The sequence below is a fragment of the Podarcis cretensis genome, assembly GCF_951804945.1.
Source record: "Podarcis cretensis genome assembly, chromosome: 7".
In the NCBI taxonomy this organism is placed as follows: Eukaryota; Metazoa; Chordata; class Lepidosauria; order Squamata; family Lacertidae; genus Podarcis; species Podarcis cretensis.
Genome location: NC_137176.1, coordinates 91,455,232 through 91,483,037, shown reverse-complemented (window position 1 = coordinate 91,483,037; position 27,806 = coordinate 91,455,232). Strand labels below are relative to the sequence as shown.

Genomic DNA, 27,806 nt, shown 5'->3' with positions numbered 1-27,806 from the left:
GTTGGCAAAGGTTGGTCGAGACGCCAAGCTCTCAGGCAGAAGCCTTTTCCTAGACCTGCCATTTAAGCTATGCCAGACTTCCCGAAGCTGGTACACGCCAGCTGTTTTGCACTACAACTCCCACTAGGCTGGGGAAGACGGATATACAGGCTGAACATTTGGAAGAGCATCTTAACAGCTCAAACAATGCAGCAGGGAAGCAAGCTTCCAGAGGAGGCTGCTTCATTTCTCTCCATGGGAGCGTTCAAAGAAAAGGTTGAACAGGTTTCTATCAGAGGGAGGCTTCAAGCGGGCATTGGACTAGAAAACCCGTGAAGTTCCCTCTGTGTGCTCACCAGGAGCAGATTGTGAAACCTACAGAATGCTGCCCCGTGTCTCTCCATCCTAACCCGCCCTCTATCATCAAGCCTTCAGCGACCTCCAAGGGCTGCTTCTCATCTAAGTCCTTTGTTGCCTGAACTTGAAAAGATTAGCAGAAAGATGCGCCTGCTTCTCTGGAGCTCCAGGCACAGACCACAGTGGCGTTTTGCCAGCAACTGCTGCCTTCCCCCAAACCAAGCACAACACAGTCAACTTCTGCCAAAGGGAAGCACCCAAACCCAGCTTCATCACACCTACAATGACAACACACCCGCTCAGCAGCACCTCTCACATCTAAGCCCCGTGTCTTTTGATCCTCAAGTGCCACCATATCCCTGAGCTACACTTCTCACTACGAATTCCCACATAGCCCCTTGCCCTACCTCTCTGCCCCCCGATCAGATGAACAGCTTTTGTTCTTCCCTTGTAGCATGTGGCTTGGCTCACTTGTTTGAGTCATCTAGAGCAACCGGCTCTGCCCTGCAGGCATTTGACTCTGTGGCCAGCCTCCTCCCCTGGTCTCTGGAGTGCAGCACATCCAATTGTGTGGGCTCGCCTGTGATTGTGTGGGCCTTCTCCTGTACTGGGGAGCAGGGAATGATGATCTTCTGGCTCCTCCAAGGATTCCACACTTATAAGACATTGGGGAGCAGTGGGTGCCTAGGCTGCCTGCCTTGAATATTACAAAGGATTCCTATTTGTGCCGTTGAGTGTCTTTGGACACATTTTGCAGTCATTTAGAAAGAACACCTTTATCCGCGACATCTACACTCCCAAACAGATTTATGTATTTAATCATTTCTACTTTCACAATATTTTGCAATGTGATATACACACCATTTTTTCTGCTGAATGCCCCATGCAATTAACAGCTATATGTTTGATTCTGTTTCTTCCCCTTCTTGATAGCCAGCAATTTTTTCCCACAGCTTTAAGGAATGCATCTAATTGCCTGACTTTTATAACATACAGCTATAACTGCCCAGATAATTAAAGCTGACACTACATGCTGAGACGAAGTCTGCTGGTTTTATAACTGATTTGAAGAGATGACTCTTCCCCCACCCCCCTCCTTTGGGAATCCTCTAATTAAAATTATTGCAAGGTGGAAAGTGGAAAAAAGGAGGCCCATATATATCTTTATCTTTTTTTTCTGAATGTCTTCTGCCTGCCTTGGGAAATGCAACCTTAATATTCCCTACTAGCTAAGTTAGGCAACTTCTAAAAGGCAATCTATCAGGAGCAGCACCAAATGAAAGTACACAGGCGATTGCTATGGGGTGGTCTCTAGAGAAGGGGCCAAAATTTTGCCCAGAGGCAGGTAGCAGACACCATGACCCTGGTAACACACATTTTCAGGCCTAGTTAAGTAGAACTGTTGTTTTTGTTTAGTCATGTCCGACTCTTCGTGACCCCGTGGACCAGAGCACGCCAGGCACTCCTGTCTTCCACTGCCTCCCGCAGTTTGGTCAAACTCATGCTGGTCGCTTCGAGAACACTGTCCCACCATCTCGTCCTCTGTCGTCCCCTTTTCCTCGCGCCCTCCATCTTTCCCAACATCAGGGTCTTTTCCAGGGAGCCTTCTCTTCTCATGAGGTGGCCAAAGGCCTGGAGCCTCAGCTTCACGATCTGTCCTTCCAGTGAGCACTCAGGGCTGATTTCCTTCAGAATGGATAGGTTTGATCTTCTTGCAGTCCATGGGACTCTCAAGAGTAGAATTAGCTAAGAAGAATTAGCTCCTCTCAAACCAGGAGGAATCATCCCTTCTGCATTACCACCAAACTAGGTTCTCTAACAACTCAGCAGGATGACTTGTCTGCTTCACAAACCTTCACTGCTAGGAAGCATCCTTATACCATTGGTCCATCTTGCTCAGTATTGTCTACACTTGACTAGCAACAATGGCTCTCTGGGTCTTCAGACAAGGAGTCTTTTTTCAAAGCCCTACCTGAGAGACACAGGGATGGAACCCAGGACCTTCCTGCACGTGAAGCGGATGCTTCCCCCCCCCCCCCCCGAGCGACGGTGGACTAAGCCACTTCTGGCGAACCAGAGCAACAGATGGAAATACTGTTTACCTTCCCGCTGGAGCAGTACCTATTTATCTACTTGCACTTTGACGTGCTTCCAAACTGCTAGGTTGGCAGGAGCAGGGACCGAACAATGGGAGCTCACCCCGTCGCAGGGATTCGAACCGCCAACCTTCTGATCAGCAAGTCCTAGGCTCTGTGGTTTAACCGACAGCACCACCTGTGTCCCATTTTTGCTTCTAGAGTAGGTCTAAAACAGCCTGGAGGATTAAGGTGGGTCTTGGGCATGGAAAGTTGGAAGGCGGCTGCCGTAGACAGAGATGGTCTGCTGGAGCTTTGCTCAAAGCTACCATCCAGCAGTTTCACAGTGCTCTCCAAAAAGTTCATCCCATTCACACCCAGTGAAAAGACCCAAATTCTACTTGGCTCTCCCACTTCCTTCCCAGTGCTGGCAAGTCACTGCTGCTTCTCTCCTCCAGCCTTATGAGAAAGTCAAATGAGACGCAGTGAAATCAATGGACATGATGAACTTAAGTCTATTGGCTTCATTGGGACTACATGGAGCATGACTTGGTTGAGATACTGCCTACTGCTTTCCGGGGCAAAATTCTACCATGATACTTCAGTGTAGTGACAAAAGTCTACTAATAGCTGCATTTGCGGCATGTTTGCACATTGCCTTGAGAAATATGTAGAAGGCAATAATAAATTAATAAGTAACAGCTACTTGGCTCCCGAGAAAAGAGAATACATTATCAAATGGAGGCTTGCAACCTTGAGCTCTAGCAAAAATGTGAACAAAAGTTGGCTCTGAAAGCATTGCATTTTTGCGGGGGTGGGGGGGGTGGGGCGTGTTTTTGTTTCTTATTGTGGTCTGTATTTTTGTGTTTTTATATTGTAAACTGCCCTGTGATCTTCGGATGAAAGACAGTATAGAAATGTAATAAGTAATAATAATAAATGGACAACAACATTGCAATAGTACACACACACACACCAGTCTGCATGGATTGGATAATTCCACATTGCAAACCACTTAAGAGATTTTCGTACACTCAAGCAATGTGTTTGTTGCAATTGTGTGTGTGTGTGCACACCTCTCTAAATAAATAAATAAAATAGAATTTTTGGACTCCCATCGACAAAGCTCCATGCTATGCCAGCATATCCACTTTCCAGGGTTCCTCACAAGAAGACCTATAGCTATAATTTTACTAAGCCATTGCCAGTAAGGACTAATAAAAGAAGAGTTGCTATAAAGTATATTAAAAGACAAAAAAGGGTACATTAAGGTAATGTTAAGTCTCATAATTCCCACAAAAGGCAGGAAGTTAAAGCTGTAAGTCTGGGCTTAAAAGACCTTCTGTTGCCTTGTAATAAAACACACACTAGCTGAGGGAAAAGGTATATTAATCAACCTTCTGCAATATCTGTCCCCTGTTAATTAAGGATTGTTTGCAAGTGCTTCTGCTCTAACCTACTGCAAGAATGAAAACCAGCTCCCAGAGTAACCTCGGCTGGCAAGAGAGAGTAAACCTGCCCACTCCCGAAGAAAGCAGTGACTTTTTATTTTATTTTGCCACTCCATCCCTCGGGCTCATGGTAGCTTACAATCCAAAAGCATCATATAACGTGATGATGTGAAGCAAACATGAAGCTGAATCTTGACAGGAGGATGGGCAATTGCTGCTGATTGGCAGGCCATGCTATTAACTGGGAGGATGTTTTTGAACTCCCATGTGGTCCAGTCCCTTCCCTTGCTCTTCAGGTCCACAGCCAGAGTGCGGAGAGGGATGCATCTCTTGTGAAGATCCGGACACAAAAATTGACGTTTTGGAGCGATTTGTAAGGGAAATTGCCAAAAACGAGACTCCAACGACTTCCGCCTGGACAATGTTTCCGACATCCAAATCCTGGCTATGTCTGGGAAATTCCGGACGTATTGCAACCTGCTTCTGTTAGGAGAAGCCGTAACAGCTATAGAGAAGCTGTTTCGCTTCTCAGTGGTTTTAAGGGGCTCTATAGCTGTTACGGCTTCTCCTAACAGAAGCAGGTTGCAATACCCCACTCTAGAACTGCCCTCCCCTTCATGGATCACTGCCTTGCCGTGGCGAAGGGGCTTGAAGAACTCAGAGAAGCTATGAACTATGCCGAGCAGGGCACCCAAGATGAACAGGTCATAGTGGAGAGTTTTGACCAAACGTGATCCACCTGGAGGAGGAACCGGCAAGCCACTCCAGTATCCCTGCCAAGAAAACTCCATGGACAGAGACAACAGGCATATAAAAGTTATGACGCTGGAAGATGAGCCCCTCAGGTCGGAAGGCGTCCAACATGCTACTGGGGAAGAGCGGAGGGCAAGTACAAGTAGATCCAGAGCTGATGAAGCGGCTGGGCCAAAGCCGAAAGGACGCTCAGTTGCGGATATGCCTGGAAGCGAAAGGAAAGTCCAATGCTGTAAAGAAAAATATTGCATAGGAACCTGGAATGTAAGAACCATGAACATGGGTAAGTTGGAGGTGGTCAAAAATGAGATGGCAAGAATAAATATTGACATCCTGGGCATCAGTGAACTAAAATGGACGGGAATGGGTGAATTCAGTTCGGATGACCATCATATCTACTACTGTGGGCAAGAAACCCGTAAAAGAAATGGAGTGGCCCTCATAGTCAACAAAAGAGTGGCAAAAGCTGTACTGGGATGCAATCTCAAAAATGATAGAATGATCTCGATACGAATCCAAGGCAGACCTTTTAACATCACAGTAATCCAAGTTTATGCACCAACTACTGCTGCGGAAGAAACTGAAATTGACCAATTCTATGAAGACTTACAAGACCTTATAGAAGTGACACCAAAGAAGGATGTTCTTCTCATTATAGGGGATTGGAATGCTAAAGTAGGGAGTCAAGAGATAAAAGGAACAACTGGCAAGTTTGGCCTTGGAGATCAAAACGAAGCAGGGCAAAAGCTAATAGAGTTCTGTCAAGAGAACAAGCTGGTCATCACAAACACGCTTTTCCAACAACACAAGAGACGACTCTACACATGGACATCACCAGATGGGCAGCATCGAAATCAGATTGATTATATTCTCTGCAGCCAAAGATGGAGAAGCTCTATACAGTCAGCAAAAACAAGACCTGGAGCTGACTGTGGCTCAGATCATCAGCTTCTTATAGCAAAATTCAAGCTTAAACTGAAGAAAGTAGGAAAAACCACTGGGCCGGTAAGATACAATCTAAGTCAAATCCCTTATGAATACACAGTGGAAGTGAGGAACAGGTTTAAGGATTTAGATTTGGTGGACAGAGTGCCTGAAGAACTATGGATGGAGGCTCGTAACATTATACAGGAGGCAGCAACGAAAACCATCCCAATGAAAAGGAAATGCAAGAAAGCAAAGTGGCTGTCCAATGAGGCCTTACAAATAGCGGGGGAGAGAAGGCAAGCAAAATGCAAGGGAGATCGTGAAACATACAGGAAATTGAATGCAGATTTCCAAAGAATAGCAAGGAGAGACAAGAAGACTTTCTTAAACAAGCAATGCAAAGAAATAGAGGAAAGCAATAGAATGGGAAGAACCAGAGATCTGTTCAAGAAAATTGGAGATATGAAAGGAACATTTCGTACAAAGATTTCCATAATAAAGGACAAAAGTGGAAAGGACCTAACAGAAGCAGAAGACATCAAGAAGAGGTGGCAAGAATACACAGAGGAATTATACCAGAAAGAAACGGATGTCTCATATACCCCAGGTAGTGTGGTTGCTGACCTTGAGCCAGACATCCTGGAGAGTGAAGTCAAATGGGCCTTAGAAAGCACTGCAAATAACAAGGCCAGTGGAAGTGATGGTATTCCAGCTGAACTATTTAAAATTTTAAAAGATGATGCTGTTAAGGTGCTACACTCAATATGCCAGCAAGTTTGGAAAACTCAGCAGTGGCCAGAAGATTGGAGAAGATCAGTCTACATCCCAATCCCAAAGAAGGGCAGTGCCAAAGAATGCTCCAACTATCGCACAATTGCACTAATTTCTCACGCTAGCAAGGTTATGCTTAAAATTCTACAAGGAAGGCTCAAGCAGTATGTGGACCGAGAACTCCCAGAAGTGCAAGCTGGATTTAGAAGAGGCAGAGGAACCAGAGACCAAATTGCAAACATGCGCTGGATTATGGAGAAAGCTAGAGAGTTCCAGAAAGACATTTACTTCTGCTTCATTGACTATGCAAAAGCCTTTGACTGTGTCGACCATGGCAAACTATGGCAAGTTCTTAAAGAAATGGGAGTGCCTGATCACCTCATCTGTCTCCTGAGAAATCTCTATGTGGGACAAGAAGCTACAGTTAGAACTGGATATGGAACAACTGACTGGTTCAAAATTGGGAAAGGAGTACGACAAGGCTGCATTTTGTCTCCCTGCTTATTTAACTTATACGCAGAATTCATCATGCGAAAGGCTGGGCTGGATGAATCCCTAGCCGGAATTAAGATTGCCGGAAGAAATATCAACAACCTCAGATATGCAGATGACACAACCTTGATGGCAGAAAGTGAGGAGGAATTAAAGAACCTTTTATTGAGGGTGAAAGAGGAGAGTGCAAAATATGGTCTGAAGCTCAACATCAAAAAAACGAAGATCATGGCTACTGGTCCCATCACCTCCTGGCAAATAGAAGGGGAAGAAATGGAGGCAGTGAGAGATTTTACTTTCTTGGGCTCCATGATCACTGCAGATGGTGACAGCAGCCACGAAATTAAAAGACGCCTGCTTCTTGGGAGAAGGGCAATGACAGGCCTAGACAGCATCTTGAGAAGTAGAGACATCACCTTGCCAACAAAGGTCCGTATAGTTAAAGCTATGGTTTTCCCAGTAGTGATGTATGGAAGTGAGAGCTGGACCATAAAGAAGGCTGATCGCCGAAGAATTGATGCTTTTGAATTATGGTGCTGGAGGAGACTCTTGAGAGTCCCATGGACTGCAAGAAGATCAAACCTCTCCATTCTGAAGGAAATCAGCCCTGAGTGCTCACTGGAAGGACAGATTGTGAAGCTGAGGCTCCAGTACTTTGGCCACCTCATGAGAAGAGAAGACTCCCTGGAGAAGACCCTGATGTTGGGAAAGATGGAGGGCACAAGGAGAAGGGGGCGACAGAGGACGAGATGGTTGGATAGTGTTTTCGAGGTTACCAGCATGAGTCTGACCAAGCTGCGGGGGGCAGTGGAGGACAGGAGTGCCTGGCGTTCTCTGGTCCATGGGGTCACGAAGAGTCGGACACGACTAAACGACTAAACAACAACAACAAGAACTGCCCTGCCTTCTTTTCTCCTGTGCACCATTCAAAGTACAGTGGTACCTCGGGTTACATACGCTTCAGGTTACAGACGCTTCAGGTTACAGACTCCGCTAACCCAGAAATAGTACCTCAGGTTAAGAACTTTGCTTCAGGATGAGAACAGAAATTGTGCTGTGGCGGCGCGGCGGCAGCGGGAGGCCCCATTAGCTAAAGTGGTGCTTCAGGTTAAGAACAGTTTCAGGTTCAGAACGGACCTCCAGAACGAATTAAGTACTTAACCCGAGGTACCACTGTATGGGGCATGATCTTAAAAGGTTCTAGACTTGAGACACAGCCTCCTCCAAGGTGTCCAGTTGCAATTTCAGTGGTAAGCAAAGGAACCCTTCTATTTTTATCATCACACTACGAAGGAGAGCTATCCTCCAGATCTGAAATTCCCTCCCTTTGGAGATTCACCAAAGTCTCAGTCTGAGCATCCTTTGAACATGTTGAGGATCTTTTTAGCTTTGCACTACTTTCAGAATCAAGCTGGTTATACAGTCTGGCTTTTTGATGGCTGCAATTGAAAGTGGCAGTGTGGGCTGCAAAAGAGCAAACTCATTGCTAGATTAAAGGTAAAAGTAAAGGACCCCTGGGTGGTAAAGTCCAGTCAAAGGTGACTATGGGGTGCAGCGCACATCTCGCTTTTCAGGCCCAGGGAGCCGACGTTTGACCACAGGCAGGTTTTCCAGGTCATGTGGCCAGCATGACTAAACCACTTCTGGCACAACAGGACACTGTGATGAGTGCCAGAGTGCAATGAAGCACCATTTACCTTCCCGCTGCAGTGGTACCTATTTATCTACTTGCACTGGTATGCTTTTGGACTGCTTGGTTGGCAGAAGCTGGGACAGAGCAACAGGAGCTCACCACCGTTGAGCAGATTCGAACCACCAACCTTCCGATCGGCAAGCCCAAGAGCTCAGTGGTTTAGACCACAGTGCTACCCACGTCCCCAAAAACTCATTACTAGAGTGACATCAGCTGCAGACTTGCAGGATTCCCAGAGCTCAATCAGTAAAGTAAATTATTTCAGCAGAATAATAACAAAAATATGTTATTAGTTATCTTGAACCTCCAGTTAGATGTCTAGGAAAAGAAAAGCACAGAGGGAAAGCCAAAAAACTGAGCCAAGAACTTAGACCAGGTCTTGCCAACTTGGTGCCCTCCAGCTGTTTTGGACTGCCAAATGGCTAGAGGGCACCACGTTGCCAAAGGCTGGCTCACAGCAAGGCCAGGAATGCTACCAGCGCTGTGCGCCTCTTTGAAAAGTGACCAGTTCTCGTTCCTACTTCCCCATCCTTATTTGCTTTGAGAAATTCCCTGGCAGTAGCTCACTTCACAAAACACACCAGTCACATTCCTCCTGTCAGTCTCCAGGGCATCCCTTCTACAGATCAGCTTCCAATTTAGCTGTCACTCACCAAGCAGCCCATTTTGCTAAAGAACTTCATTCCAGCACTCACAAAAGCATCAGGGCAGCCTTTCTCCAGCCCCCTTCTATGCCATCTAGTATTTCAGCAAATCCTGTGCAAAGGGCTTAATTTAGCAACATTTCAGCTGCAGCTCAACGAGCCCATCATTTTATTCTTCCTGGGGAAAACCTTCAAAGGAAACCCTTCTCTCAGTGCTCCTTGCAACATGTCTGCAAGACAAGTTAGATTTATTTAATTTATAATGTGCACCACACTTTTGTGGAAAGCAAACTGAAGTGACCTACTATCTCTCTCTCTCTCTCTCTCTCTCTCTATATATATATATATACCGTATTTTTCGCTCTATAACACGCACCAGACCATAACACACACGTAGTTTTTAGAGGAGGAAAACAAGAAAAAAAATGTTCTAAACGAAACAGTGGGTGTATGATTTTTGTGGTTCATGCTGTGGCCACAGACATGTGATCTGACAGTGAGTTTGGAGTAGCCCAATGCAAAAATCCTGAGGATCCATGTGGATCCATGCTTTGTAACCACGTTTTTGCACCACTGCGACCCCAGGCAACAGTGGGTGCGTGATTTTTTTGGTGCAAGATGTAGCCATGGACATGCTATGTGATCTGATGGTGAATTTGGGGTGACCCAGTGCAAAAATCCTGAGGATCCATGTGGATCCGTGCTTTGTAACCACATTTTAAGTGGGGAGGGAAGGAAAAGCACTCAAGGGACAAGGAGCACGCGTGGGGTGTGTGGAGAAGGATGCTGCTAATAATGCTATTTAGCGAGCTGAGTGGGGAGGAGAGAGGGACAGAGAGCCTGCTTGCTTTAAAGGAGCCAACCGGACAGGAGCCGCTTACACTCGTTTAAGCGGCTCCTCTCCTCTCCCGCTTTGCTCCTTTAAAGCAAGCAGGCTCTCTGTCCCTCTCTCCTCCCCACTCAGCAGCTCTTCTCCCGCTTTGCTGTTTCAAAGCGAGCCACGGAGGAGGGAAGGAAGGGGAACCATGAATCCTCTGCTCACAACTGCAGCAGATGCCCCCCGCCACCCGTAGGCATTCGCTCCATAACACGCACAGACATTTCCCCTTACTTTCTAGGAGGAGTGTTGTGGTGCAAAAAATACGGTATATATATATACACACACATATATAATATTTTAAACTCATTGTAACACATCACACCAATAAAACAAACAGTAAAAGTAACACAAAATGGCAGCAACCGAGATACCACAAAATATACCGACGCTGAAGACAGAGAGTAGACAGCAAAAGAAATGTGATAAAATGATAGAATGTCCTCACATAAAATCCACCAAGCATGTCCAATCCGTGATTAGATACACATAAAGTAGTTATTTGCAATGAAGCAAATGGGCCAACAGTCATCTGCACAAGACTGGGAGAGCACAGGTGAGTCCTCAATTTCAGCCCCACATCCCAGGCTCTCCTATACTAAAGTTCTCTTGATCAATCTTCTTTGGAAAGCCTACAGAGCAGACAAGCCCATTGCCCTGCTGGGCAGCTAACTGTGGGGGGACAACGGAGTCTCCTTCTTTGGAGATTAGAAGCCAGGAAGACACTCACCTGCTCACCTTGTAGAGGACGAGGAAGGGGAGTAACTCCCCCACAAGCACCAGTTACTCTGAAGAACCATTGGATCTGGGCATCCCTGCCCCAGGACTGAAGGTCGCACACACAGGATGCCAGAGTTTGAGGCATGATCTTAGGCCATTCCTCATCTCCCAAGGGCCAACCAGGTACAACCTTGAAACCCACTGCCAAAGTGTCCAGCTAGTTGCGCACAAGGCTACTTGGGAAGAGAAGGGGTGGCATGAAAGTGCCCTGGCTTAGAGGCAGGCAAGCTCAAAGTCTGAGCTGCTTCACGGTTGAAGCAACATGTCTTCCCCAAGTTCCAGTCTCCTTGACCTGGGGAAGCAGGTAGCCAGGGCAGTTTTTTCAGAACTCTCCTTGCGTAAGAAGCGTGTGGATGGATCAGGCCAATCACCATCTAGCTCAGCACCCTGATTCCTACAGTGGCCTACCAGATACAGAGGAGAAGCCCATGGCAAGTCACAAAGGCAAGATGCTGGTCATTCATAGATCTCTCCTCTGCCACTTCCAGGAATTTGTCTAATCTCCCTTTTAATGCCGCCTGTGCTACTCGCTGTAGCAACGTCTTATGTTAGTGAGTTTCATGTGTTAATGATTATACATTATGTGAAAAAGTGCTTGTTTTTATCCACCCTGAGCCTAACGTCCATCAATTTCAGAAGGTAACCCCAGTATCAAGGGTTGTGGTATCTTTCTCTCTCTCTCATATTTTGCCCCCTTCAGTCATCTTTCCCCCTCTAAGCTAAACAGCAGGCCCTTAGCAGCTGATGGGAATCCCAACCTGAGTACACTTCAGAAGACTCACATGGTCAACTTCAGAAGGTACCTGCAGGCTGAGAATTGAGTGAAGTGAGACAGACAGACAGACAAACAGACAGACAGACAGACAGACGATGAGAGAGAGAGAGAGTTTACCAGATGTCCCCGTTTCCCAGGGACAGTCCCCGGATTTACAAATCAGCTCCCTGACAAAATCCATCTATTTAGTAGGAAGTTGAAAAGTGTCCCTGGATTCAGTGAAAAAAATCTGGTAACCTTAAGATAGATAGATATCCCTATTTTTAACATGGTGTCATCAGCCAATTTATTCACCCTGAGCCTCTGGGACATGTTGGGGTAAGAGGACCATGAGCAACATCAGAAGGAATCCTGTTCTTCAGGGATGCTTTATGGCTGATTTGCCCAATGGGTAATGGTGAAAAACAGCGGGGGACCCTCTTCTAGCAATGCCTCTCTCTCCTTCCCTGCCCAACACTCCAAGCAGCTCCCCTTTTGCACCTCTCCAAGTGGCCATGAGCTCTCGCTCTCTCACTCTCTCCGGACCTCGGAAAAATTACTGGTTTGAGGCACCACTGAGCATCTTTTCTGGCTCCCTCCACCCATTTCCCCAGCCCTTCGGCTTCTGGCCTTTGAACAAGCGCTGCTAGTTGCTGCTAATCCATCAGAAACCCAATCAAACACTTCCTCACTCCGTACACCCCTGGGCAGATGTCGAAGCTCCAACCCAGACAGACATAAGCAGAGATCCCACATGATTGAGGTCTTTCAGCCTCCCCTCCTGAAAACAGGCAGGCGAGTGCCTGGTGAAAACTCTATTTGCCAGCGGTAATTGGATGTTGCATTCAACCTGCAGCTCCTCCTCTGACAGAGTCTGGGCATGAGCCCTCAACATTAACTGCCTTCTGAAAGGGGCTCTCCGAAGCATCTCGGTTTTCTATTATTACTTGCTAGCTGAGGGGTTTTGTGTAGATAATCATGTTATTTAGATAGGATGTTGGTTTAATTCCCTTCATTACAGGCTCCCAGGGTTGTAATTTTTTTTCTCCGCATGATGTATTCCCCGTGGCACATTTCACTCAAATCAAACACTTTACGCTTTTATTACAAACAATGCCCCGGCGTCCCGCGTTATCAGCCCGGCACACACATGCACGCTCCTTGCAGAGATCCGGAGGTCAGTTCTAATGACTAATCGATCTCATTAGCTTTCCTAATTAAAAACTTTACTACCGCAATGGAAGACAAACTACAAAGAAACTGCTTGCATCATATTTGAATGGGATATGAGCACCATTTATCAGCCCACAGCTCGCAGCCTGCACACACCCAGAGTCCCCGGCGCATTGCTGAGAGAGGGTGCTTTCACGCCCAGACATGCTTCCTCCCTTGAACAATTTCCTGCCAACCTTGCCGAAGGAGGAGAGGGGAGGCGGTGAGGCCAGTGGGGAAGGATCAGAGACCTTCCCATATACTTTCCATGAGGGCCCCACAGGGGTTTCGGCAGGCGAGCTCATCGTATCAGCATGCAAACGCAGGTGATGGGAACGCGGAAGCAAAGAGCACAGGACTCTACTGTAGTGGGTCTCAGAATTAATGAGCAACCTTTTCCACCCATCCCCAGGCAAGGGAACCAGAAGCTCGGTCACTGCCGGTAACTGATTGGTATCCGTTCTGGCCCTGCTCCATTGTGAGCATCAGCTTCTTCTGTGGCACTCCTGCTCTCGTTTCCCATGGTGTGTCATCAAGAAGCACCTTTGTGCGGAGCAAAACGGAATGGCTAGCCCACGCTTCAAAGCAGCCAGCACAGGGTGCACCAAAACAAGACAATAATAACAGGAACAGAACCCTCTCCATGCTTCATTTCAAAAAAGGATATCTGAAGGAGCGTCTCCACCCCCATCGTTCTGCCCAGATGCTGAGGTCCAGCGCTGAGGGCCTTCTGGCGGTTTTCTAACTGTGAGAAGCCAAGTTACAGGGAACCAGGCAGAGGGCCTTCTCGGTAGTGGCGCCCGCCCTGTGGAACGCCCTCCCACCAGATGTCAAAGAGAACAACAACTACCAGACTTTTAGACGACATCTGAAAGCAGCCCTCTTTAGGGAAGCTTTTAATGTTTGATGCATTACTGTATTTTAATACAGTGGTACCTCGGGTTACATACGCTTCATGTTACAGACTCCGCTAACCCAGAAATAGTACTTCAGGTTAAGAACTTTGCTTCAGGATGAGAACAGAAATCGTGCTCCGGCGGCGCAGCAGCAGCAGGAGGCCCCATTAGCTAAAGTGGTGCTTCAGGTTAAGAACAGTTTCAGGTTAAGAACGGACCTCGGGAACGAATTAAGTACTTAACCCAAGGTACCACTGTATTGTGTTGGAAGCCACCCAGAGTGGCTGGAGAAACCCAGCCAGATGGACAGGGCATATATAAATTAGTAGTAGTAGTATATAAAAAGAGACACAGAGAGAGAGTTTGAGACCAGTACCAAGACTGAAGTTCACCTGGAGATTAGTCACTAATCTCAGAAAAGGTGGGGACTGGTAGCAAGGGAGAACTCTGAACATCAAGTGAGTCCCTTGGTCCATCAAGTTTAGTAATGTCTTCTCTGACTAGAAAAAACACACTCTCCAAGGCCCTGAGGCAAAAGCTGCTTCCCCATCACAGATATCCTTCTAGCTGGAGATGTCCAGGACTGCTGGCTCCTTCCCACTTTGCAACCCCCAGACCTAAGCCCCTAACACTGGAAAGAAGTCAACACAGTTGGGGGGGGGGAGATCCCAATTTAAAGTAAGCCCAATTGCTGTTCCCAAGAACAATAGCTGAGTCAAGCAAGCTCCAGAATCACCTACATTCCTCATTCGGAGTTGGCTCCCCTGGGATGTTCAACATCACAGCCAGATATTCCAATGATAATTAAACCAGATTTAATGCTGAACCAGCAAACAGACTGCAACAAAAGCTATTCCAGCATGGGAGTCCTGAAGGGCAATGATCAAGAAGAGGAAGTATTCATTTTTAAATGATTCACCCAATATGTATTATATTCAGATGCTCACCCTTGTATAGAAGGTTTTCGTGATGCACCAAGAGTGCTTCCGTCTTGGCTACTCATTGCTGCCACCCTATCAGGTGAGCCAAGAAGGGATTCAAGGCTATCCACACAGCTTCCTTTTCAAGTTTCCCATCTTCTTTAATCCTCCATTGGGGTAAATGTTCCGGCGCTCCCTTGTGAGATGGCTGCTTCAGGAAGGCATTGCACAGTCCACCAGACCGCATCATTAGGCTGTTTTCCAGCTTCCGTTCTCTTCGGCTTCATTCTCCCCCATGCTGCCATACCTCATTATCTCCACAGCCGCAGAGGAGCTATCCTGACACGCAGCAGGTATGGCAGAATGGGGAGCTCCACGCGCTGAGCTCATCTCCTCTCCGTGGGCTCCCATCTCAATGACAAGCTCATTTCTCCGGAGGTCCAACAGTGGTGGCAGCACATAACCAGCATCTCAAGGTTCAAGCCATAGCACTGACCACAGCTGGAATGAATTAGCTAACCGTCCTGAGCCCCTATTGTGAATTCAACTTCTCCAGGGGACTGAGGAAGTTTTGGAGAGGAAGGCAAAAAGTTGACAGCAGAACCAAGCCACACAGGGAAATGAAACAGCACCCTTTGACTCTTTTTCTCAGGATAAGCTTATGCTATCAATACATAAGGGATGTGGATGGCGCTGTGGGTTAAACCACAGAGCCTAGGACTTGCCGATCAGGAGGTCGGCGGTTCAAATCCCCGCAACGGGGTGAGCTCCCATTGCTCAGTCCCTGCTCCTGCCAACCTAGCAGTTCGAAAGGACGTCAAAGTGCAAGTAGATAAATAGATACCACTCTGGCAGGAAGGTAAACGGCATTTTCGTGCATTGCTCTGGTTCTCCAGAAGCGGCTTAGGCATGCTGGCCACATGACCCGGAAACTGTACGCCGGCTCCCTCGGCCAATAAAGCGAGATGAGTCGTCTGCGACTGTACCTAATGGTCAGGGGTCCCTTTGTTGTTGTTTAGTCGTTTAGTCGCATCCGACTCTTCGTGACCCCCTGGACCAGAGCATGCCAGGCACTCCTGTCTTCCACTGCCTCCCGCAGTTTGGTCAAACTCATGCTGGTCGCTTCAATAACACTGTCCAACCATCTCGTCCTCTGTCGTCCCCTTCTCCTTGTGCCCTCCATCTTTCCCAACATCAGGGTCTTTTCCAGGGAGTCTTCTCTTCTCATGAGGTGGCCAAAGTCCCTTTACCTTTTATTAATACATAAGATTGTTCCCCCCCCCCCCGAGATCTTGAGTCTTAGAGAATGTGAGTTTATATGTGCATGATGGGAACAAAGCTCAGTGCCAGAGCACATCCTCTCCATGCTAAAGACCAAAGACGTAGCTTAGACTTTCCAGTCCTGGCTTAGACTTTCCAGTTAGGATGGTGGGCTAGAAATTATGTCCCCCACCCAGGACCTTGGAGAATTGCTACCAGTCAGAATCAAGAGGAGCCCTGCAGCTGGATCAGACCAAAGGCCACCTAGCATAGCATCCTGTCGTCACAGTGGCCCATCAGATGCCCATCAGAAACCAGCAGGCAGGATCTGACCTCAACAGACATCCCCCCACTTGTGCTCTCCGGGAACTGGCATCCGAAGGCACGCCACCTCCAACATTGGAGGCATGCTTAATAGGACTGTTAAGGAGTATTAATGCTGCTGCTTCTTCACAAATCTCAAAGGATCAAAACGCTTATCAGAAATGTAATGTTTGCTCCTACGAATTTAGTCACTAGGGATGTGAAGCAGAATATTTTTCCCATCCTTAGTTTAGGGGGGGGGGGCCTCACATATTAATCTTTCCTCTCTTCTTCTGGGCATTACTGTGAAAGGTTATTGAAATAAAGCTGCACAGCGATTCAATTGACTATCCCACCACATAACATGGTTTTTATTTTATTTTTAAGGACATGAGAGCCTCCCTTTTTACTTGGACCCATTTTCCTCTTCCCCCGGCTTCTATGCTAAGGGTAGGACTGAACTGCCCAGCTGAATCGTTACAACCGGGAGAGGGAAATTTAATCACTGTGTGCTGCAAGCCGGAGACCTGCTAAATATTAAAAAGCCTGCTGGCAGACCACAGTTTGAACAGTCCCCTCCCTCCCTCCTCTCAACAGGCATTTCGCCCCACAGGCTTGGAGGCCTTCGGAATTTGCAGTCTTGTAAAAAAAAAAAAAATCATCTCTCATAAGGGTTCTCAACCCATTTCCCCAGATACGCAACAAATTGAATAAGAGACTACATTGCACGGTGGATAACACAGTGGAAAATTGTTATTTATACCAATTTTTGCATAAAATGAGGCACCCTGGAGAGAGGGATTGAGGGCGTTGCCAATTCTTCGGCTTGCAAACGCAAGGTTACGGCAGGCATAGCTGCTGAACTGTAATCCTGGGAGAAATGTAGGAGGAAGCAGAGGTGTGCTGGGCATACAGAAGGTGGCAGAGAGTTACATCTCACTCAGGTAGTTAGACGGCGAAGCGGCCAAGTTTGCTGAGTGGTTAAAACAAAAAGAGGGATTGTGAAGAGCTCCAAAAGGAGCTCTCCAAACTGAGCAAATGGACCATAAAACGGCAAATGGAGTTCAATGCAAACAAGTGCAAAGTGATGTCTCCCATAGGCATCTGGTTGGCCACTGAGAGAACCGGATGCTGAAGGAGATGGGCAACTGGCCTGATCCTGCAGGCTCTCCTTAGGTTCTTAAGTGTAATTAAGAGTTCTGTATCAGTTCCAGTTGCCAGTTTATATTCTGTAACCAGCAGAAGGCAGTCTAATAATGCACAAAGGCTCAAGTGAAAATGAAACACAATAAAATTCCATGTTATCAAAGAAGTTTGGCGCAACACCCATTGGAGTTTCCAAACTGCAATCCAACCAGGTCCATCCTAGATTTTATTCTATCTTTAACACACACCCTGACATTTTATTTTTACTTCAAGCTATTACAGAGTTAAGGTCCGTATAGTTAAAGCTATAGTTTTCCCAGTAGTGATGTATGGAAGTGAGAGCTGGACCATCAAGAAGGCTGATCGCCAAAGAATGGATGCTTTTGAATTCTGGTGCTGGAAGAGACTCTTGAGAGTCCCATGGACTGCAAGAAGATCAAACCTCTCCATTCTGAAGGAAATCAGCCCTGAGTGCTCACTGGAAGGACAGATCGTGAAGCTGAGGCTCCAAGACTTTGGCCACCTCATGAGAAGAGAAGGCTCCCTGGAAAAGACCCCGATGTTGGGAAAGATGGAGGGCACAAGGAGAAGGGGACGACAGAGGACAAGATGGTTGGACAGTGTTCTCAAAGCTACCAGCATGAGTTTGACCAAACTGCGGGAGGCAGTGGAAGACAGGAGTGCCTGGCATGCTCTGGTCCAGGGGGTCACGAAGAGGCGGACATGACTAAACAACTAAACAACAACAACATTACAGAGTTGGTGAATGTTGGTGGGGTGCAACCCATTTCTGAAATCAGTTCCAAGTATCAGTCTGCTGTGGCATGGTCAGAAGAGCAGTATCAGATGAAGAAGCAGAGGGGAATCAAGACTGATTGCTGAATAACCGAGGGAATCTCTGTCTCCTGCTGTGACCAGCTCCCCTCCGCCCTGGATGCCCAGAACAAAAGGACATAGCAAAGAGAGACAAGACGAAGGAGCCTTAGGCTGCTAGGGAAGGAATCAGGGGAGGAGTCTTAGAGAGCAGAGGAACTTCAGTGCTCAAAACTGCCTCATTGGGGCAAGACCTACTGGGAAGAGTTGCTGTGACCAGTAGGCCTATGCTGCTTTGGTTCCTTTGAGTCAACTTTTATTGCTGAGCTACCCCTACTCCGGTTTATGACAGCATGTGTAAGGCGGTGTCCAATGTAGGAGAGGCCGTACCAGTGCAATAAGAACTGAGTCAGAAGAGCAAAAGGGACGCGGGTGGCGCTGTGGGTTAAATCACAGAGCCTAGGACTTGCCGATCAGAAGGTCGGCGGTTCGAATGCCCACGACGGAGTGAGCTCCCGTTGCTCGGTCCCTGCTCCTGCCAACCTAGCAGTTCGAAAGCACCTCAAAGTACAAGTAGATAAATAGGTACCGCTCTGGCGGGAAGGTAAAGGGCGTTTCCGTGCGCTGCTCTGGTTCACCAGAAGCGGCTTAGCCATGCTGGCCGCATGACCCGGAAGCTGTACGCCGGCTCCCTCGGCCAGTAAAGCGAGATGAGCACCGCAACCCCAGAGTCGTCCGCGACTGGACCTAATGGTCAGGGGTCCCTTTACCGCATAGATATGACCCAGAGTCACCCATGGAACCGAGTTTGGGGATTTTCTTCATGAACTAGTTTGAGTCGGGGGATGGTCTGCCCCTACACATCTGTACACAGAATCTGGTGACCATCCGAGTCGTCTTATGATCTTTGCCTAACAGGAAAAGATCGAATTTTTGCTTTTCCGGGAGGTCAGCAAGCCTCACCAGCAGGGAATCAATGGTCTTACTATGTACCTCTTCCTTCATAAAAGGGACATCTAAGAACAAGCGCTCTGGGCTTCCTAAATCCCCCAATGAACAGGCGCAAAGTCTCTGAGCATATAGGACTTTTTCAAAGGTTCCTTCCAGGACCGGCGAGGGCAGAGCCGAGCTTCTGGCAAATGTAAAGGCCCTTCCAGCATTTTTGGATACAAGAAAGAAGAGCCGGGGCACCTTGAGTCCTGTTGTCTCTCAGTGTCTATGATTCTTTGCCTGACCGTAGCTTTTGCCTGGTCCAACCCCAGATGGGCACCATTGAAAAAGGCACTGTTGGACACACTGACACCAACAAATGCTGAGTTGACAACCCTACAGATTTTGAACTGTCCTGGCTACTTTACCTGCTCAAGTGCCCTTTCTTCCAATATTCACCATTCCAACATTCACCATCTTTTTTGGTATCTGCAATAACCAGCACCCTGCTTCTTAGCCATGCCTGCTTTCCACCCAACCTAAATATGTGTTCTTTTTGGCCTGGGACATATGCAGCTGAAGAAGAGTCCTGCACAACCCCAAAGCTTTCTCCCAGCATTTTCTATCCTGCTTGGTTTGAATGAAGAGATTGTCTCGTTTCCCCCTACGTCTTACCCTTGGGCAGACCATAAATCTGCTGGAAGCTTGTCAGTGCTCCCAGGCACCTCCAGACAATCCTCCATACCTGACACTGCAGGTTAAGTCAGTTAACACCTGAAAAGTATCTCTGCCCTATTGCTCAGCCCCAACAGCTCTTGTTCTGATTTCCCCAGTTGGCTCAGGTCCCCAGCGCTAAAAAGAAAAGAGGCAGGATTACTCTAATACTGTTACCAATTTCAGTGTGAAAGCAGACTCGGGTATTATGGGGTGATTAGTACAGAGGCTGCTCAATATGTTCCCACAGAATGGCACAGCGAGAGGTTAATTATATTGCTACCGGAATCGGCTTCTGAGAAGGCCTTTCCTTTGGTTTAAGAGGGGAATTTAATTTTCACTCTTATTCAGTCCGGGGCTCTTTGGAAAGAGAAAAAGAGATCTACTTATGCCAGAATTTAAGCAGCACTTTATGATCACAAGCCACAGTTTAATAGGCAATAAATCCATGCAATCAAACACACTTCACCTGCGACCCCCACCCCCCAAAAGCCAGTTGGCTGCTCCAATGGAGGACATCAGAACAATGAGTGTTGAAACTTTTAAACGTCTTTATTGGGCTCCAAGTGCATTCCAACGTTTGCCTCTCAAGGCAATCTGCTTCAGCTGGAGGCATTGAAGGGGAATTAGTGCCAAATCAGCTCTGCTAAGACTGTGTGCTGAAAGGACTTCCAAATAGTAGCTAGCAATGCTTATCAAGGATCCTAATGCAGCAGAGACACAGGTTCTGGCTCTGACAAGATCCAGGAGAATTTGCCTTGTTCTTAAACCCTTGGAATCCATTCAAGCAAGATAAGGAGCACACAGAACCACTTGGGCACAAAGGATCTCATTTGTGTTTAAAAAAACACCAAATTAGACATATTTAAGAAGTATTTTAATCCAATACCTTAACCAAGGACTTTTAGCTCAGGAGGGATTTGCAATGCCAGTTCTTTAGCAGCAGTAATCTTGGTTTACGTTTACATTTGTTAAAATTTGTACATCACTACTTTGGCTGGATGTAGAACATAAGGTCCAAGCAAATGTGCATGTCCTAGTTTGCACATAATATTAAGCCATGGCTTATTCAAACTATGGTGTGAGCCCAGCCCAGAGACATAATTATGGTTTTCTTAATTCCAACAAACCACAATCCAAAGCCATGGTTTGCTGTTGGCTTACGAACCTTGGTTCATTTTAAGTATGGTCTGGTGTTACATAACAACCCAGCACTAACCATGGTTTCATAGAATCATAGAATCATAAGAGTGGGAAGAGACCACAAGGGCCATTGAGTCCAACCCCCTGCCAAGCAGGAAACACCATCAGAGCACTCCTGACATATGGTTGTCAAGCCTCTGCTTAAAGACCTCCAAAGGAGGAGACTCCACCACACTCCTTGGCAGCAAATTCCACTGTCAAACAGCTCTTACTGTCAGGAAGTTCTTCCTAATGTTTAGGTGGAATCTTCTTTCTTGTAGTTTGGATCCATTGCTCCATGTCCGCTTCTCTGGAGCAGCAGAAAACAACCTTTCTCCCTCCTCTATGTGACATCCTTTTATATATTTGAACATGGCTATCATATCACCCCTTAACCTCCTCTTCTCCAGGCTAAACATGCCCAGCTCCCTTAGCCGTTCCTCATAAGGCATCGTTTCCAGGCCTTTGACCATTTTGGTTGCCCTCCTCTGGACACGTTCCAGTTTGTCAGTGTCCTTCTTGAACTGTGGTGCCCAGAACTGCACACAGTACTCCAGGTGAGGTCTGACCAGAGGTTTGTTTGGCCACCCCACCCTAGATGCTCACCAAGCTACAATGGCAACAGGCAAGCACAGCTGGAAAACAAAACAAACTTTGGAGAAACAAGCCATGGTTTCTTTGTCTGTGGGACAACTTGTGGTTTGTAAAGCTAAGTCACAGAGTGTGAACCACGCCTATATTTGGGTTCTGCCATGCTACTAGACAATCTTGAGCATAGCCTTTTTCCTCCCTTTTTAGTGTCTCCTCTCCATCATGATGTTATATTAATATCTACCAATTAAACGACACCTTTGTGCATCTGATAAATAGGGCTTTAGCCCATGAAAGCTTACAAAATATATTTGTTGGCCTTTAAGATGCCACAAGATCCTCGGTTGTTTACACTAGGTTGCAACATATTCCATTTATGTGCCACATTTGCTTTTACAGAATGATCCTTTGACTGTTTGTACTAAGCTCACTAAGATATTTAAGAATTATCTCCTTTTCTGTAATGTCAATGAGAGAGCTTATTTTTTTAAAAATATACTAGAATTCATGCCTTATTCTATATCACTAATAAAGTCCATCTTCCTGAAATAAAAGCACCATGTTTTCAAAGTATTTATTGCCAAGTTTAAGCAAAATAATCACATTTTCTTAGCTGCAGGGCACATGCTAAGCAATAGCCCATCTCAGAAACCACTTCAATTAGGGGCTTTCTTGTACAGAACAAATTGGATGAAGGCATGGGACTAAAGTGGAACAAGGAAATGAATGGAGCAGCCAGCTGCAGAGAATGTCAGTAGAGACGATGCTCTGTTCCCAAACACCGTGGCAATTTGAATTTTACCTTCTCACTCATTCAAGAGCCATTCCAAAATAGAGCAAAGAACTTTGCTACAGATCAGGATTTATGAGGGGTCTATCTGTAGCAAAGTTCTTTGCTCTATTTTGGAATGGCTCTTGAATGAGTGAGAAGGTAAAATTCAAATTGCCACGGTGTTTGCCACCCCACATCTGAAATTTTGAACAGATATCTAATTAATTGTTCCTCACCTTTGTTCTCACAACCCCTCGCCAAGTTTTATTCCCATTTTAGACACTAAGCAATTCGCTCCAAATCTCATAGTTGAGTCCTTGGCTGCAAATTATGAAGCCCACTCTTTGCATGCTGAAGATCCTAGAATCAATTCTCAGATTTTAGGTGGAGAAGATCCTTCTCTACCCCAAGACCCTGAAAAGCTATTGCCAATCAGAGCAAAGAATACTGGACAAGATGGACCAATTGTGTGAAGTGTTGGTGGCATCTGGCTTTGTTCCGTACCCTTTTGAACTACACCAGCCTTCCCCAAATGGAGGCCTCCAGATTTTGGGACAACTCCAATCAGTCCCAGTTGGATCATACCATCTGCGCCTAGATTTGCACAGCAAAGGCACTGGAGGGAAAAAATCTCAAGTAGCAGTCCTGTGATTGTGGGGCCCTCTTATCTTTGAGACTGACCACAACAGGAGTGCTGGCATCCTCTGACATTTGGAAAAAGCTTTACAAAGTTGTGCTCTATGCCATCAGGGCAGTGAGGGGAGGAAGGGAGAACCCTGTGTTCCTGTTTTAAATTATAGTTCCTGAACGATATATCCCTATTTGAGATAGATAAAACTTTATTCGCATTAGCCAATGGCCATAGCAACAGTAAAACATTACAGTATACGCAGAAAAGGAAATTTGATATTAAAGCACAATTTAAAATCCTGAATCAGCAGTCAGTTAGTGGCCCTTATTCTGATTGTCCCTGCTATGAACCTGGCAACCTTTGCTGTTATCTGCTCATTTTGATCTGATAGAAGAAAGGACATTGTGGCAGTGGTTGAGCGCCCTGGGATGGTTAGTAGGAGTGGGGTGATGATCTCGTTCCTCAGGTCTTTGTAGAGGGTACAGGACAGACGACGTGTGCCACTGTTTCAGTGCTACCGTCTCCACAGGGGCAAAGACGTTTCTCAGGTGGGATCTTTTGGAATCGACCCTCAAGTACTGCAGATGGCAAAACATCCAGTCTTGAAAGTGTAAAAGCACGTCTGTATTTTGGGATAATAAGTTTGTGCAGATATGGGGCCAGAGAATCAAAACGGAGAGGTGGCAACTGAACATACCAAGGGCAGAATTTCCTTAATATCCCTATTTAGCTGTTGCCTGACCCAGGACTTTGAGGACAAGACTAGAAATGGACATCAACACATTTCTGCTCTCCAATGCAGTTCTCAGACAGGCTATTAGCTGTGGTCAGAAGTAGCAGAAGCCCCAAAGTCCCTTCCCCAAACCTCTGGGTATTTCCGACTGAAACCACTTCTCACCGCTTCTCACACACCACACAAATCAAACTGAGTGAACCCATGCCATTAATAGGGAGAGGTCAATTTTATTTATTTCGTACCACCATTCAATCATGGTGCCAGGGATAGGGAACAATACAGGTTCTGGGGAAAGGCAGGATGTGGTAGCAATAATTCACCATCTCTCATCCCCCGCAGGCAACAGAGTGACTTAACGCCATATAATGGACCGGGGTAGGCTGACACATCCAAAATCCCAGGATGCCACGACTTGAGGAGAAATGCATGCTCTAAATCAGCTTGTTATTAAATAACTTGCACTCTTTATTATCGGGCAGGGCCAAAGGGACATTTGCCAACAAAGGGAAATGACCCATGATCTTTGCTAGTTCACGTCTGTAGTTCAAGCCTGCACAATCGGCCAACGTATGGCGCGGCCTGTGTGCACACTCACAGAACCAAGGGCCCGTTGGGCTGCTGGGCTTAGTGCAGCCTTCACCAACGTGACACCCTCCAGATGCTTCGGACCCCAACGCCTATCAGTCGGGGGGTTGGAGTCCATAATATTTGGAGGGCACCCCGGGTTAGAGCCACCCCAGCTTCAAAACCGACGAGCCACCCCGGATTCAAGAAGCAAGGGCAATTTAATTTAACCCTGTGAAATGTTTCCATTCCATACCGCATGCTTTCCTTAATAAATTATCTCCATTAAATTACAGAACATAACAGAGATATTTATTGTGGCCATCGAGCAGGTTTTGTTCCGCTCACCCAATCAATTTGATACTCGCGCCGCGGTTAGCATAAGGCTAGCTGGCTGGAACAGACCTTGAGGGTAGTGCGCAGAATTTTATGAAAGTAGTAATTTACCGATTACACCCAAGAACACTCATAGCAGTGTCAATGATTAAAGTTTCTTAATGCAGAAACTACGAAAACCCATGACAGCTGGGAAATGGGGGATGGGGGGGGGGATACCGTTCCTTTCTCAGCTCAAAATCCCTTTCCTCTCGCTAAGGGTCTCTCGGTCGCTTTTCTTTTTTCATTTCCCAGAAACTGACTCTCTGCCCTACATCATCCAGGCCTCTTCTTCTGAGGGATACATGTAGAAATGGCACTGCATACACCTTTCTCTGCAAACTCAAGCAAAACCTCCTCTCTCCCATCTCCTTAGCCCTCAAGTTTTCCATTATGTTAAAAACGCTTTAGATATACAGTCATACCTTATGTTACGTCCACTTCATGTTATGTTCTTTCAGGTTACGTCCCGCAGCGACCCGGAAGTACTGGAAAGGGTTACTTCCTGGTTTCGCTGCGCGCGCATGCGCAGAAGCACCAAATGACGTCATGTGGATGCGCAGAAGCGGCGAATCGCAACCCGCACGTGCACAGAGGCACCGCTGCGGGTTGCGTTCTTTTCATGTTGCGAACAGGCCACTGGAATGGATCCCGTTTGCAACCAGAGGTACCGCTGTATTTTTAAAGGGCCACTATCAACCTTTTAAACATCCAGCATACAATATAGTAATACATTTTACAGGCAACCTATATGGCTACTGCAGGAGGTCTATCTATCCTTCAGTGGTCTATTGATAACCCATTGCAGAAGATAAGAGGTTTCAGAGTCTTTGTTTTAAATGGGAAGCAATCTAGCAGAAGATGGCGTAAAGGACATCTGGGGGGAATTTTTTTCTGGGGCGCGAAAGGAATGTCAACAAAGGCAGCTCATGCCCAGTTCATCGGTGGAAACTTCCATGGTGCAGCCTTGTCCAAAGAGTTGTGCATGTCGTGCTTCCATTGGCAGGTGAAGACTTTCATTTTCCAGCAGGATTTGGGGGACCGATTTCTTTTAATTAACGGACTGGTGCCGTGCTGTTTTTAATGTAATTATTTGTATAGTCTTAATAATGTGTGTGTGTGTGTGTTCTTCTTTGGTGATCCCTTGTAGCTGAGTAAGATTGCCATCCATGAACACAGGCTTAACCGTGTCCCCGTAAGTGACTGTGGAGGCCAACTCTCTCTCACACACATATTCTGGGCTGCATCAATAGGAGTATAGCATCTAGATGAAGGGAAGTAATAGTGCCACTGTATTCTGCTCTGGTCAGACCTCACCTGGAGTACTGTGTCCAGTTCTGGGCACCACAGTTCAAGAAGGACACTGACAAACTGGAACGTGTCCAGAGGAGGGCAACCAAAATGGTCAAAGGCCTGGAAACGATGCCTTATGAGGAATGGCTAAGGGAGCTGGGCATGTTTAGCCTGGAGAAGAGGAGGTTAAGGGGTGATATGATAGCCATGTTCAAATATATAAAAGGATGTCACATAGAGGAGGGAGAAAGGTTGTTTTCTGCTGCTCCAGAGAAGCGGACACGGAGCAATGGCTCCAAACTACAAGAAAGAAGATTCCACCTAAACATTAGGAAGAACTTCCTGACAGTAAGAGCTGTTCAACAGTGGAATTTGCTGCCAAGGAGTGTGGTGGAGTCTCCTTCTTTGGAGGTCTTTAAGCAGAGGCTTGACAACCATATGTCAGGAGTGCTCTGATGGTATTTCCTGCTTGGCAGGGGGTTGGACTCGAAGGCCCTTGTGGTCTCTTCCAACTCTATGATTCTATGATTCTATTCTATTCTATGATTCTATGACATAGTATGTTGTCTGTGTCTCATGTTTTATTGGAAGTATTTTCATATGCTGTTTTCAATCCCTTTGCTAGTCCATTGGAATCCGTTTGCTTCTTTGTTTTGTTTGTTACTTCACTTTTTGGCTATAGCCTGAACTTAAAAAAAAAAAGGGTAAGGGACCCCTGACAGTTAAGTCCAGTCGTGAACGACTCTAGGGTTGCAGCGCTCATCTCGCTTTACTGGCCGAGGGAGCAGACATTTGTCCGCAGACAGTTTTTCCAGGTCATGTGGCCAGCATGACTAAGCCGCTTCTGGCAAAACCAGAGCAGCGCACGGAAATGCCATTTACCTTCCCGCTGCAGTGGTACCTATTTATCTACTTGCACTGGACTGCTAGGTTGGCAGAAGCTGGGATAGAGCAACAGGAGCTCACCACCATTGAGCAGATTCAAACCACCAACCTTCTGATCGGCAAGCCCTAGGCTCAGTGGTTTAGACCACAGCGCCAGCCGCGTTGACCAATAAACTTCAGACTGGACTGGAGACAGATAAAGATATAGAGATACAGATAAATATGTGAGTTTTAATTCTATCAATGTTTAATTTTTTTATGCCTGTTTCTTTTCCATGTTTTTAGCTGCCCTTATTTTTATCCGTAAGCCAAGCTGAATCCCTGTCAGGGAAAAGGGTGGGATATAAAAATATACTACTACTACTACTACATCGTTCTGCCCGGACACTGAGGTCGAGTTCCGAGGGCCTTCTGGCGGTTCCCTCACTGCGAGAGGCCAAGTTACAGGGAACCAGGCAGAGGGCCTTCTTGGTAGTGGCGCCCGCCCTGTGGAACGCCCTCTCATCAGATGTCAAAGCGATAAACAACTACCTGACATTCAGAAGACATCTGAAGGCAGCCCTGTTCAGGGAAGTTTTTAATATGTGACATTTTAGTGTATTTTTCATCTTTGTTGGAAGCCGCCCAGAGTGGCTGGGGAAACCCAGCCAGATGGGCGGGGTACAAATAATAAATTATTATTATTATTATTATTATTATTATTATTATTATTATTATTACTACTACTACTACTACTACTACTACTACAGGGCATTGCTCCCTGTGCCCAAAAGAGATGGGTCTCATCCACAGACCTTGCCTTGGGTGGTCCTAGAAAGCAGACCCAGACACAGCAGTCAGCTTCATTAACTATAGGCTTGATATTATCAGTTGGGAGGGGGAAGAAGCTTGCTAGGTGGGGGGAGAGAGACCGTGCATATCAGGTTGAGGTTGTATACATCATTTGCAGCTTAGGCTAAGAATCAGTCATCAGCCAGCCAGCCAGCCAGCCTCGGAGATCCATAATGCAAAAACGAAGCAATACAACAGA

General features: G+C 46.6%; 1 protein-coding gene across 1 annotated transcript in view; it reads right to left on the bottom strand.

Moving 5' to 3' along the window:
• The window catches only part of ZC3H3 (zinc finger CCCH-type containing 3), a 279,283-nt gene that overhangs the window by 186,843 nt on the left and 64,634 nt on the right, over window positions 1-27,806 (bottom strand). The window lies entirely within an intron of this gene.